Below are 13484 nucleotides of genomic sequence, written 5' to 3' on the forward strand. Positions count from 1 at the left end.
TAGACCTAGCCTAATGAGTGGGCTCCACTAACCAGAGAAACCAACACAAAGCTAAGAAGGCGGTTGTCCCACTGTTTGAGAAAGGACAAGGAGTCTGTCTCTCATGAGCCCCTGCCTAACAGCCTGACCAAGAGCAGCCTCTCTATGTCCCTGTCCTTCCCCTCCTCACTCATACTTTATCTCACCCCAAAGGGATATGAACAAATTATTTTCCTGTACCCTTTTGTCTTCCTCATCATTGTTTTGATTGTGATGCTGCCCACAGCTGCTACAAGAGGTAAAACGCAAGACTCTTCCCAAAATGCAAGGTTGCTGTGCTGTTGCCATTTCCTTGCTTTCCGAGCAAAGGTAGAAGTGACTCTTGGCTGCTTTGTATCTGTCAAAGAAAGAAAGACAGCTGTCTTTTGGAATCACGGGATTAACTTGTTTAAGACAGACATAACAGAATTTTTTTCCTAGCACCTGATTAGGGGAATTTGTTTGGAATGTGTATAGATACTAGAGGCACTGGCATTCTTGGTGTGCAGCAGTTCCTAGAAATACCAGCCTTGTGATTCCAAGAAAATGTGCTTGTTCCAATGGACTGGTACAGACTAACACATTGGAAAAGTGATGGGACCCAGCTGCCCTCACGTACATCAATCATTGCACTGTATTCACTCAGCAATGTAATTTTAAACTTGGGGGCAGTCATGGAGTCTACGGGAGTTATTTTTGCTTTAGCAGCCCAGTCAGAATAGTAAACTCATAGTTCTGACTACCAGAGACTCTACACATCATTAAACTTGAACAGAATTGAAGATTGTAATATACTACTGATCAGGTCAGAACCAGTATTATATTTAAACTAAGACTAAACATTTTTAGGCCTGTATGATGCTGAGTTTTTGTTTAAATATAGTACCAATTGGTAGGACTTATCTTTCATCTTCAGGATTTAGAGTTAATCACTGAGCACTTCATCAGTATGATATTTATCTTAATTGTATTTCTGTCTCCAATGCACAGCCTAATAGTAGACATATATCAGGCATTTAGATTATTTTTTCTTTCTTTTAAGTTTATTTATTTTCAGAGAGAGAGAGAGCACAAGCAGAAGAGGGGCAGAGAGAAAGGGAGAAATAAAGGATCGCAAGTAGCATCCCCACTATCAGCGCTGAGCCCAAGGCGGGGCTCAAAATCACAAACTGCGAGGTGATGACCCGAGCCAAAACCAAGAGTTGGACACTTAACCGACTGAGCCACTCAGGTGCCCTAGCTTTTTTATTTTTTTTTTAAAGGAGTGGATAAATGAGTATATGAATATAACATTAATATCCTATTTAAATAAACACTCCAGTGAGCAGGTTAAAAGTGTACAAAGCAGGAAAACCAAGTACATTGTGATTTTCTATAATATTTTATTTCTAAAGTTGACATAATTTGGCTTCTATGAAAAAGAATACCTAAGAAAAAAATAGGACATTATCTCCTTTTGGCAGGGGTGGGCAACTCTATATTCATTTATTTATTTATTTACGAGTATGAGAGATTTAGACCTCTGAGTAGGAGCCATGTGATGGGTATTCATCCAAGACTCAGGGTCTTCCAGTCTTGACTGTAACAAGAGAGTTTAGAATCTGGCCTCTCCAATGCCCTCAGATATGTTAGAATCAAATAAATGCATATTTTTTTTAATGTTTATTTTTAAGAGAGAGAGAGAGACAGAGCATGAGTTGGGGAGGGACAGAGAGCAAGGGAGACAGAGAATCTGAAGCAGGATCCAGGCTCTGACCTGTTAGAATAGAGCCCAACATGTGCCTGAAACTCATGGACCATGAGATCATGACCTGAGCCGAAGTGAGACGTTCAACCTACTGAGCTGCCCAGGCACCCCATAAATAAGTGAGCATACTTTTAACTTTTAAAGTCACATGTACAGTTGTGGAAGGGAAGCAGAAGCAGAGAGGACCAGACTTGGAAGCCCCTTACAGGTTATATGTATGAGTCTCTTTATCCCCCAACCATGAATACTGGTACCAGGGAGGAATGGTTATACAACATATCTATACAACAGAATATGACCTGAGGCCATCATGGAAAAGAGGTGTATTATATAGTAAATAAAAATTAAAATACTAAATTTTGTTTATACTTCCATTGTAACTACCAAAAATTACACTCATGGGCTCTAGGCTCTGAGCTTTCAGCACAGATATGGGGCTCAAACTCGTGAGCCGTGAGATCATGACCTGAGGTGAGGTCGGATGCTTAACCACTGAGCTACCCAGATGTCCCATGAAACACTTTTTAAAGGGCAAGAGAGTAATTTGTTTTATCTTCAGAGGCCAGGAAGTCTTTGCAGCATGAAAGCAGCCATATACATTATATAAGTGCATGAACCTGAGTGTGTTCAGGCACCTTGCAAAATAAGGGATGGCCAGATTTAGTTCAGTGGCCACAGTTTGACCACCCATGTTTTCTTCTTTCAACAAGTGTTCATTTAACAAACAAATGTTACATATTAGGCATTGTGTTATATACTGGGATACAAAGGTGAATAAAATCCGATCCTAACGTCCAACTATGTCCCAGTTCAAACTATAGTCATTGCCTTATTTTTAAATTAAAGTCATCCATGAATTAATTTTCTCTTTATCTTGTTGACATCTTTCTAGTGGCTATAACCTGAAGGGTAGACTTTTTCTTTCAACATTTCCTTGAGAATCTGGGGAAGGAAGAAATGCAAATGAGTAAAGAAACGTTGAGCCTATATGAATAAAAATATTTCACTGAATATAAATTACCCTCAAAATATGTGGATACTACTATTGCTTAGCTCTGAAAAGGAAGAACAGAAATCAGCATTAATGTTGAATTTTACCTTCAAAGACAATGGAGTCAGTGAACTACAGAATCCTTGCGATCCTTGCGGAATATTCATGCTTGGTAAATCCCACTCTGTGTACTATTATTGCTCAAAGAGTGCTCAGGGGATATTGAATAAATGCTGCTAGAGAGGAGATAAGACTAGAAAAGAAGAGTGCAAATAGAAACGTACATTTTTACAAAGGACTAAATCGTGTGAGTGCTAATAAGAATGCAATCTAAGTTTAATCAGGAGTGCCTTGTAGAAGTGGGGGAAGTACAAATCTGAAACATTCTGATGGCTTTGCCAAAGGATGTTCTACATGCTGAAACTCGGGCAAAAATTCTTATCAAATAATGTGAGTTTTAAAAATATTCAGTAAGTATACACTGATTATCTTTTGTGTCCTATAGTCAGTAACTTGAGGTTTGAGGGAAAGAAACATTACTTATTGCCTAATGGTAGGTGGTGCAATGGGAATTTAGTAATCTAACATAGAAATGTTGGTCATGAGCTTGCCTTTCCCCACATGGAAATTTTGTTAGCTCTCCAGTGCAGATGAGTCTAGGTAGCAGAGACAAATACCACCTCAAAATCCTTTCCATCCCCCATGAAATGCCTGAAAATGGAATAGTACATTGTAGATACAGCTACACTCAGAGACACAACTGGTTCTCAAAAAACAAGTTCAGTTTGAAGTTCTTTAAAAGTGGTAAAGAGTAGGGTAAGCCTGCTGGCCTCATGATGTTTTAAAGCTATGCACAGTATTCTCCTTCTTAAGGGTTTGCATTGTGTTTGCCATCTTGTTTCCTTCTAACATTGATAAGTTTATCTCTGGCAAAAGACACCACCCATTCACTATGCACTCACTCTTTTGTGTCATTTCCAAGGAGCACATAGAGAGAATGCACATCTGGGCTGCATCAAAAGTTTCCATTCTTGTGACCTTAGAATTGCTGCTAAGCCTCTTGTTTTCTTTATCTCTAAAAGTGAATAAAAGTAGTACCTACTTTAAAGGGTTGATAGAGTAAAAGCAGGAAAATCCTTTGAAGTACCTGACAGATAGTATCTTTTCAAAAAACTAGGAACTATTAATAAGAATACCAGTAAAAATGTATTTATGGTCAGCAAAAGTTCAAGAAACAATTCAGGCCCTATGCTTATTCTGAAATTAATTTTCAACTTTCCCCAAATTATCAGCAGGCTACTAAGACATTGGATATAATTAACAATTCTGGAGCCAAAAACTTGAACATTTTCTTTTTTAAAATTTATTTTGTCATTTAGCATAGTCAGTTACTAGCATGTTTTTAGTATAGAAGTAGAGTTCTTCACATAATATGTGGCCATATCATTCATCAACCAAATAGGGTAATTTGTAAAAGTAAAAAGGATATTAAAATACTCAAATGCCATAATTATTACAGTATTTATTCATCAATACAATGGGTTCATTGATTTGAGACCTATATAATTATATTCAAAGTCTATTTTCAGAAAAAGAATTCTTTCAAAAAATAAAAGCATATACATTTTCTTATAGCAAACTTAGTATTCCTTTGTATTTATATTCTGGATAATAAAAATATAGCATATGCAGCTTAATTATTCTTGGTACACATTTTTGTACCTAGTCAAATTCTTATTTGTATCTGTCTCATACCACATTGCTTGTATATTTCTGAAGAATGTATATTCATTTGCAATATGGTCTTATTTAAATTATTTTTCATAAAAATATCGTATCTTCAAAAATATGTAATCTCTACGGTTGCATTTTATTGTTAATAACTTTGAAATTATTGATATCTTCATTTGACTCTCTTTGTAGACCATAATATTTTTATTTGAGAGCATACTTTTTATATACACTAAACTCCTAATTATGAGTTTCTTAAAATAAATTTCTGTATACATGAATGTGTGTGTGTGTGTGTGTGTGCGCGTGTGTGTGCACACATGCAGATACACATATACATTCGTATATACTTTTGGTATTTTTGTTTCTATTTCTCTAGAGAATCCAAACAGAATAAACTTTATAAAGTTCTACTTCAGTTTTGTGAATTGAAAGGAAAAAAATGCAACAACCATTGAAATTAACTTTATGTTTGATGATTTTAGCAACAATGATCTAAAACTAGCCTCATTTAACTGTCTCCAAAGGTTTTCTTTATTCAAGCTGATAAATTAACAGATATCACTTTATATTTTATGCTTGTATGTGAAAACTTGGAAGTAAAAGTGATCAAGATCAATTTAAAAGAATAGTAATTTGATCTAAATAAAAAGTCACTTTGCATAGAACGGTATATAAATACATCTTTTTTGCTGCATGTATTAAATCTTTTTTTTTCCAGTGTGGTCATCTTAAACTAACTATAATATTTGAAGGCCATGGAAGGTGTTTTTAAGTAGACTTGAGTTCTCTGGTTTTATTTATTTTTTTTAATGTTTGATTAATTTTTTGAAAGAGGTAGAGATAGAGTGAGCAGGGGAGGGTCAGAGAGAGAGGGAGACACAGAATCCAAAACAGGCTCTGGGCTCTGAGCTAGCTGTCAGCACAGAGCCCGATGTAGGGCTCGAACCCACGAACCATGAGATCATGACCTGAGCCAAAATCAGATGCTTAACCAACTGAGCCACCCAGGCACCCCTGAATTCTCTGGTTTTAGTATGATCAGTGATTTTGCTACAATTCAGTGGATAGTGAATAATGACATATATTTTGTGCAAATTACAGTATCAACTATCTTGAGAAGCAGAAATCTAATCATTAAACTTTCATTAAATATGTGCTTTTTTCATTTATTGCTCCTAAAATGGATTATTGTGAAATAAAAAATGAGTTATTATTTTATGCCAGAAAATGAGGAAACAACAATGGTATCAACACACATGCGAATACTCTATCACTTGTGAAGGCAGGGAATCTTCTGTTTCCCGCTGAAATATCACATACATATGCACTTCCAATATTTCCTATGTTTTCCATTGGTCTTTCTGACTAACACCTTGGTAGCTTGAACTCTTCAGGACCCTGGGACTGGCTATGGCCATGGTGAAAGCAGATGGTGACCCAAGTGGGTCCTTAGGGGGTAGTGCCAAATTCTTCTGGCTCTTCCCCAGGGGATTTGAAGCATATTAGAGTGTGCTTCATTTTATCAGAAAGAGCCCAGCACACTCTGCCTTAAAGAGTTAAATTAAAGTTGTGGTGCATTTGAAAAGGTTTGGGAAAGGAAGTAAGGTATAGATCCTTTAAATTTAACCACCAGTTAAAGCGAGAACCTAAGTGTCATATGCTAAGAAAGATCGCAGCAGAAACTCACAGTACAAAGTGGACGACTCCCAGACCGACACCCGGTGATTTTAATTCAACTATTTAAAAAATGGGACTATTTAAAAATGAAAAATTCTGGAACAGACACCAAATTAGAAAGGTATCAAGGCAACACATGTAAATTGGACCTGTCCCAGAGAAACTAGGACACATGGTTACCTATGTATGTATGAGTTATCACCTGACCTTCTGAATTACTGCCGCTTACAAATGACTTATCTGATATATATGGAAAATATTCATCAATTCGCTACTTTCAAATTTAATTACGTCAACTTTCACTTCCATAGTATTTACGTTCTTCATGTATATTCTTAAAATATCCTTTATGCTCTTGTAATTGTTGGATATCATAAGAATAACAACATGAGTCAAATACTTCAGAATTAAACCCAAACTCAGCAAAATGGGATGCTTGCTCATGATTCTCACCACCAGTTATTGGCATGGGCTAATGTATGTTGCTATGGAGCACAGCTTTTTTGTTATTTGTGAAAGTAAATGACAGATTACTAGAAGAGTAACGTATTGTTTTAATACTATTGAGTAGATTATACAAAAACTGAACCCATGTGAAATTACATATAATGAAGATTGAAAGAATATGACCCATCACAGAAATGCTCAGTTACAAATATGTGCCCCAAACTGAAAACCATGGCCTTTGACAACAGGGAGAATATTTTCTGACCTTTGATTTCTATATTGAAGGACATTCTACTCTTCTCTGATAGGAGAAATCTTGTTTCAAGTTTCAAAAGTCATGCCTTTCTTTTCTGTTAAATTTTTTTTCAAAAGTCATATCTTTTATTACCTACTCTCTCCCCCATGTTTTGCCCTCAACTTGTAGTTACATGTAATGAATTGTCATCATGTTCTCTTATATATACTTGTTTATGTTTCTGTATTCTATATGTCTATCTAGGACAATTCCACATCTTATTCCTTGTATTTGAACAAACACTTAGTGGGATTTAAAATAGAGTAAATAGTTCAAAACATGCTTGTTGAAAAAATGTCAAGATTGCATTCACTTCCTGGTCATAATTGTCCTACTGATCATCTGTAATGATTACCTTTTTTAAAATTCTAATTAATGTCTAATATCAAAAGTATTGTAGATTCCACTAGGACAGTTGGACAAGTTACAGTAGTAACTGTAGCTATAGTCGCTTTTTTCTGATACCAACTTCCTTTTTTTTTTTAATGTTTTATTTATTTCTGAGAGAGAAAGAGAGACAGCATGAGCAGGGGAGGGTCAGAGAGAGAGGGAGACACAGAATGTGAAGCAGGCTCTAGGCTCTGAGCTAGCTGTCAGCACAGAGCCTGACACGGGGCTCAAACCCATGAACCTTGAGATCATGACCTGAGTTGAAGTCAGATGCTTAACTGACTGAGCCACCCAGGTGCCCCTGATGCCAACTTTCTGATACCAAGCTTTCTGGTGGTATGCCAGTATATGTTGGCAGGAGCCATTCTAATTACTGTAATGGTTTTAAATAAATGTATATGCAGCAGATTTTGTTTAAGTTTTAAAAACCAGTAATACAAGTATGTTTAAGACCAGCTGTTCAGCCTCTAGTAATTGGTGTACATATATATTTCTAGCAGCATGTTGCTCCTAAAAGGATCTTTGGTATTGTGGGTGGGAAAATGGCCTTATATCAATAAGTGAGTTACACTTTTCTGCAGAAACTTTGTCCTTTCATATTACAGAGTGTCAGATTCAGTGTTGAGTTGTTGATACTATAATAACGAAAAGCAGTTTTCACATGAAAGTTTTTATAAACTACTTTCTTTTTTCTACTTACTTACCTACACAAGAGAACAATTCGATTCAAGTAGTTAAAATGACCTATTTAAAATTATTTAGTAGTTTGTCATTTAGACTGCATTTAAGCCATCAATATTTTTGCTAAGTGAAACAGGCTTTCTCATCAAAAAAAAAAAAACAAAAAAACTTTTTTTTTTTTAATTGTGAAGAACATAGTGTGTTTCAGGAAGAAACCGTGTTTAAAATATCTCCCTTTATCAATGTCATCAGGCTTATCCTAATCAGAGCCCCCATTTGATGTCTGCAAAATTTAAAGAGTATGTTTAAACACAGAATGTACACATGCCAACATACAGAACACGTATGTGTTTCTATTTCAAGGGAAAATTGTGTTTACCCTATTACCTATCTTTATAATACCTGTCTGAATTGTTGTTGTAAGTCATTCATCATTTTAGAAGTAAATAATTTCCTGGATGTGTTGTAGGCAAAAAACGTCAATATAGAGAATCATGATGGTATGATTATAGTAATTATCCCAGTAACATGGATAGTTACTACTATTTAGTTATCTTCTACTTCACATTAGGGAGGATATACAAGGAGAAATAACATTAAGGATTTTTATTCACTGGAAATGAAATGAATAAAAGGCTTTGAAGTAGATTTGATTTACAATATTTTTCTGGCTAAACTCTAGGGTAAATTTTAATTACCTATATTATAATTTTGAGAGGGAATAAAATAATTTTCAACTGGGAATGGCCTTATAAATAGTCATCAGATGAAAAAGTTGGGAAGACAATAGACTTTAAAATATTCTATTTTTTTTAAAGTTATCACTTGTGTTATTGATTATCAGTTTCTTTTTCTAGATCCTGGATTATCCAGGGGCAGGAATTATTTCTCTTTTCACCCTAATTCCATACAAAGTGGTGTATGGAATATACTGGTGTATGGAAAATGATCCATGGAGTCCTGGGTCTCCCTCATGCTAGTGTGTGAGAGCTAAATGTTAGGTTTTCAGGAATTGTATAGACTATTTGGTTGCCTTGGTAGTTTGTCACCAGGCATGGGGGGAGTATTTTTAATACAGAATTAGGTAGGGAAAGAGCTTTTCCCCAGAGAATAGGTTATTAAGCATTTACTGGAATACCATCAGAAAGTTTTCAATAAATGGTGAGTGAACAAAGAATGAGTGAATGATTTAAAAACTTAACATAGTGATAATCTGCAATAATACAAAGAAATGCAAACTATTAATGACATAAACACACAGCATTAAATAAGATAAAATATTTGCAGTTTGGTGTCAAACAGGCTTCTCTTTTCTAATGTGGGCTCTTGCACCGACTTGTGTATTCTCATGCAAGAAACTTACGTTCTTTGAGATATAAGCCCACCACGTGAGGGTACCATGAGACATCTACACCCTGGAGGAGGGCCCCCACTGCTGGCATCCCAATCTTGCACTTCCAGTCCCAAGAAGTGTTGTGAACTAAAAGCCGACTGTAAAGTGGGAAATGATGAAAATGAACACAAGTTTTCTTTAAAAACAACCAGTTTTTTTTTTTACAAATAGTTTATTGTCAAGTTGGTTTCCATATAACACCCAGTGCTCATCCCCACAAGTGCCCTCCTCCATGCCCATCCCCTCCTCCCCCCCACACCCATGAGTCCTCAGTTTGTTCTCAGCATTCAAGAGTCTCTCATGGTTTGCCTCCCTCACTTTCCCCCACCATTTCCTCCCTTCTTCTCCCCCTTGTTCCTCAGTTAAGTTCCTCCTAATCCTCCTATACGTGCAAACATATGATATTTGTCCTTCTCTGCCTGACTTATTTAACTAAGCATAACACCCTCAAGGTCCATCCATGTTGCTACACATGGCTAGAAACAACCAGTTTTTAAGTGTTTGTGCAGAGGATGAATTGTACATTGTGGAAGCAGAGGCAATGAATTATGAAGGCAGTCCAGTTACATACCATTGGCAACTTTGAAAATGTTGGTACAGGCACTGGTTTCCCTTGGGGCTCTGAAATAACACCACCCGTGGTCTTATGGTTACATGTGGTTTGGGGTCTATGTATATTAATGAACAGCACTTAGTAGCTGTAGAGGAAGATGCAGTCGTGTGAAAGCCTTAAGTATGTCTGGAAAGCAATCTGCTTCTGAAAATGGTACCAAGATTCCACAGAAAAAAAGTAAAACTTGAAGTTGATAAAGTTGATGATGATGATGGAGATTATTGATGATGATGATTTTGATAAAGAGGAAGCAAAGGAAAAGCTTCATTAAATAAGTGTATATGTAATACTATGTGTAATACTCAAGCCAAAAATGCACAAAAATCAAACCAGAATGAAAAAGATGCAAAATCATTAACACTAAGATGAAAAGGTGAGGAATCTTAAAAAAAAAAACAGCAAAAAATTCCCAAGACACCAAAAGAACTTAGCACCGTAGAAGACATTTAAACAAACATGCAAGAAAATATGGAAAAAAGTGGCTGTCTTCCTAACTTGGAAACCAAGCTCATCAATTATGTGGAAAGTTGCTTCTGGATGCCTGACCAGGGAGGCTATTCAAGGTCACTGGCAGTGAAGGAAGTCTCTTAAAGGAAATATTTTAAATAGGTTGTTAAAGTTTTCCATCTTATTTCATTTCTGTAACAGTTGATGTATGACTGTCCTTTTTATAATGAAGAGTGTCAAATTTCGTTACCATGTCTGATAATTATTATCCAGATCCCATTGCCAAAAATGTGTTGTCCAAAGTGTCTGTTTAGTTTTTAAAAACAGAACTTTACCTTTGCTTGGTTTGAAATATGTGTGGAATGTTATAATAGCAGTGGTGGTCAGACAAATGGAAATGGGGAGATAAAAATATACATGTGAATGGCAGTGAGAAAGAATGAAATCTGACCACGTGTAGCAACATGGATGGACCTTGAGGGTGTTATCCTGAGCAAAATAAGTCAGGCAGAGAAGGACAAATATCATATGTTTGCACGTATAAGAAGATTAGGAGGAACTTAAGGAAGGACCATGGGGGAGAAAAAGAGGGGAAATTGTGGGGGAGAGGGAGAGAGGCAAACCATGAGAGACTCTTGAATGCAGAGAACAAACTGAGGACTGATGGATGTGGGGGGGATGGGCATGGAGGGGGGCACTTGTGGGGATGAGCACTGGGTGTTATGTGGAAACCAACTTGACAATAAACTATTTGTAAAAAAAATATATATATATATATGTATATATATATACACACATGTGAAATGAACTCAATATTTTAATAAAGTACAAAATAAATTAATTGAAGTTTAAGTAACTTGCTCAATGGTGTGTGTGTGTGTGTGTATGTGTGTGTGTGTGTGTGTATGTGTTTGCATACACATATGCATGTGCGTGTGCATGTCTGTGAGAGAGGGAGAAAGAGAAATGAACTAATAATGTTCACCATACAGGAATATAATGGAGATTTCCTAAACTTTATGAGACTGAATCATAGGGAATGGATTTTGTTATACATCAAAAACAGGTCAATTGTTTCACATGGCTTGACTTTTATAGTAGGTGTGCAATAAATATTGAAAGGGAGACAGAAGGAAAGAGAAATAAAGAAGGTTAGAAAGAAAGAAAATGGACTATCGAAGCTATCGTAATTTTACTCAATATTTTCTTCTCTATGTACATACACATTTTACCTTGTCCAATCATCCAATTCACTAGTATAGGCAGTGACTTACACAACAAAAACTAATTTGACTTAAGATATTTGAGCCCCTCCAGATGCCTTCTGAACTATGCAATATATATTTAAATGTGTAATGTCTTCTAGTATATTGTAATCTTTTGATAATGGTAGTCCATGTAGACTGTGTTTTGGGGACTAAGAAACACCTTTAAATCTATTTCTGTGGCTAGCTAACTCATTTTAAAAAGCAATATGTGTCCTTTAAAAAAAATCCTAACCATACTGAAGTTTAAAATAGTTCTATATCAAGGAGAATGCATGTAAATATTAATTAGAACATAAATCAGATCACACCATGCATCCAGTTCTGCAGAATGTATTTCAAACTAACAAATATGCCATGGGTATCTTTCCATTGAATGCAGAGAGATCTGTTTCATCTCTTATTTTTTTAATATATAATGTCCCATAGTATGGGTGAGTCAAAGAAGCCTAAATCAGTCCTCTCTCACTTTTGGCTTTCATGAACAATGCATCTATGAACATTTTTAAGTGCATGTATATATGTGTTTATATATATATTTATGTATATACATATACACTCTGTTACGTAGGCACACACATATTGTTTTCATACATGGATAATTATTTACATATGATAAAGTCTTAGAGTTGGAAGTGCTTTAAATTTGGCTAAATATAACTAAATCATTCTCCAGACAGGTTAGGCTAATTTATGCTTTCTGCAGAAAAAGGATCTTTTCTCTATATGTTAAAAAAAAAACTTTATAAATCATCTCTGGAATATCTTCAAGTTTGATGTATGAAAAAACTTTTTAAATGTATTTATTACTTCTTAATTTTTTCTCTACATCTTCTGTTCATGTTTTTTTGCTTATCTTTCTGTTGGTTGTAAGGCATCTTTTTTTAAAATATATTTTTGTCAGTGTTTCCAAATAATGTTTACATTTTTGTTTTCCCTTAACTTTTTTTGTGTTGTCTTTTACTATGCCATTTTAAATTTTTATGTAGTAGAATCTGTCAATATTTTGTTTTAAGATTTATATCATACACATACCTTTCCTCATATTTTCCAATACTTTATGTATATTTTTATATTTAAATCTTAGCTGTATGGAATTTATTTTGGTGAAGTGATGGAGCACTGGCTTATTACCTGATGACTGGAAGTTATCCCAACAACACTTACTGAATAATCCATCTTTCCCTTGTCTATTTGAAATATTTGCTTTCCTATATTCTGATCATCAGTGTGCCCTGGGTATATCTAAAGTTTCAAAAAATGTTTCCAGTGGTTATTCTAGTCTTGGATGTACGACATCTTGTTATAACTTTGGTTGTTTTATTATATGTTTTAATATCTTTTAAGACAAGATGTTTTTCATTACTCTTTGTGTATGTATAATTTACCTTGCTATACATAACATTTTCTTTTTCTAGATGAATTTTTAAGTATTTGACCCACTAAGGGAGTGTTTGGATGGCTCAGTCAGTTAAGCCTCCTTCTTTTGATTTCTGTTCAGGTCATAATCTTGCAGTTTGTGAATTCAAGGGATAACAGAGTCTTTCATTGAAGACTCTGCTTTGGATTCTCTCTCTCTCCTCCCCTAGCCTTGTCCCTCCCCAACTCAAGCCCTCTCTGTCTCTCTCAAAATAAATAAATCAATGTTAAATTTTTTTTTGATATATTGCAAATTTAAACACAGAGACAAACACACAGATGTGTACTCATTGGAATTTTCACTGAACATACACTGAATTTACTGATTGGTTTAGAGAGAACTAACATGATACAAAATGAAACATTT

At 35.3% G+C, this 13484-nt stretch overlaps 1 pseudogene; it reads left to right on the forward strand.

Moving 5' to 3' along the window:
• The first annotated feature begins 9884 nt into the window (after nucleotides 1–9884).
• LOC120230389 lies at nucleotides 9885–10638 on the forward strand (annotated as a pseudogene).
• Nucleotides 10639–13484: the final 2846 nt, after the last annotated feature.

The sequence above is a fragment of the Hyaena hyaena genome, unplaced genomic scaffold (genome assembly GCF_003009895.1).
Source record: "Hyaena hyaena isolate Hyena2069 unplaced genomic scaffold, ASM300989v1 scaffold_41, whole genome shotgun sequence".
NCBI lineage: Eukaryota > Metazoa > Chordata > Mammalia > Carnivora > Hyaenidae > Hyaena > Hyaena hyaena.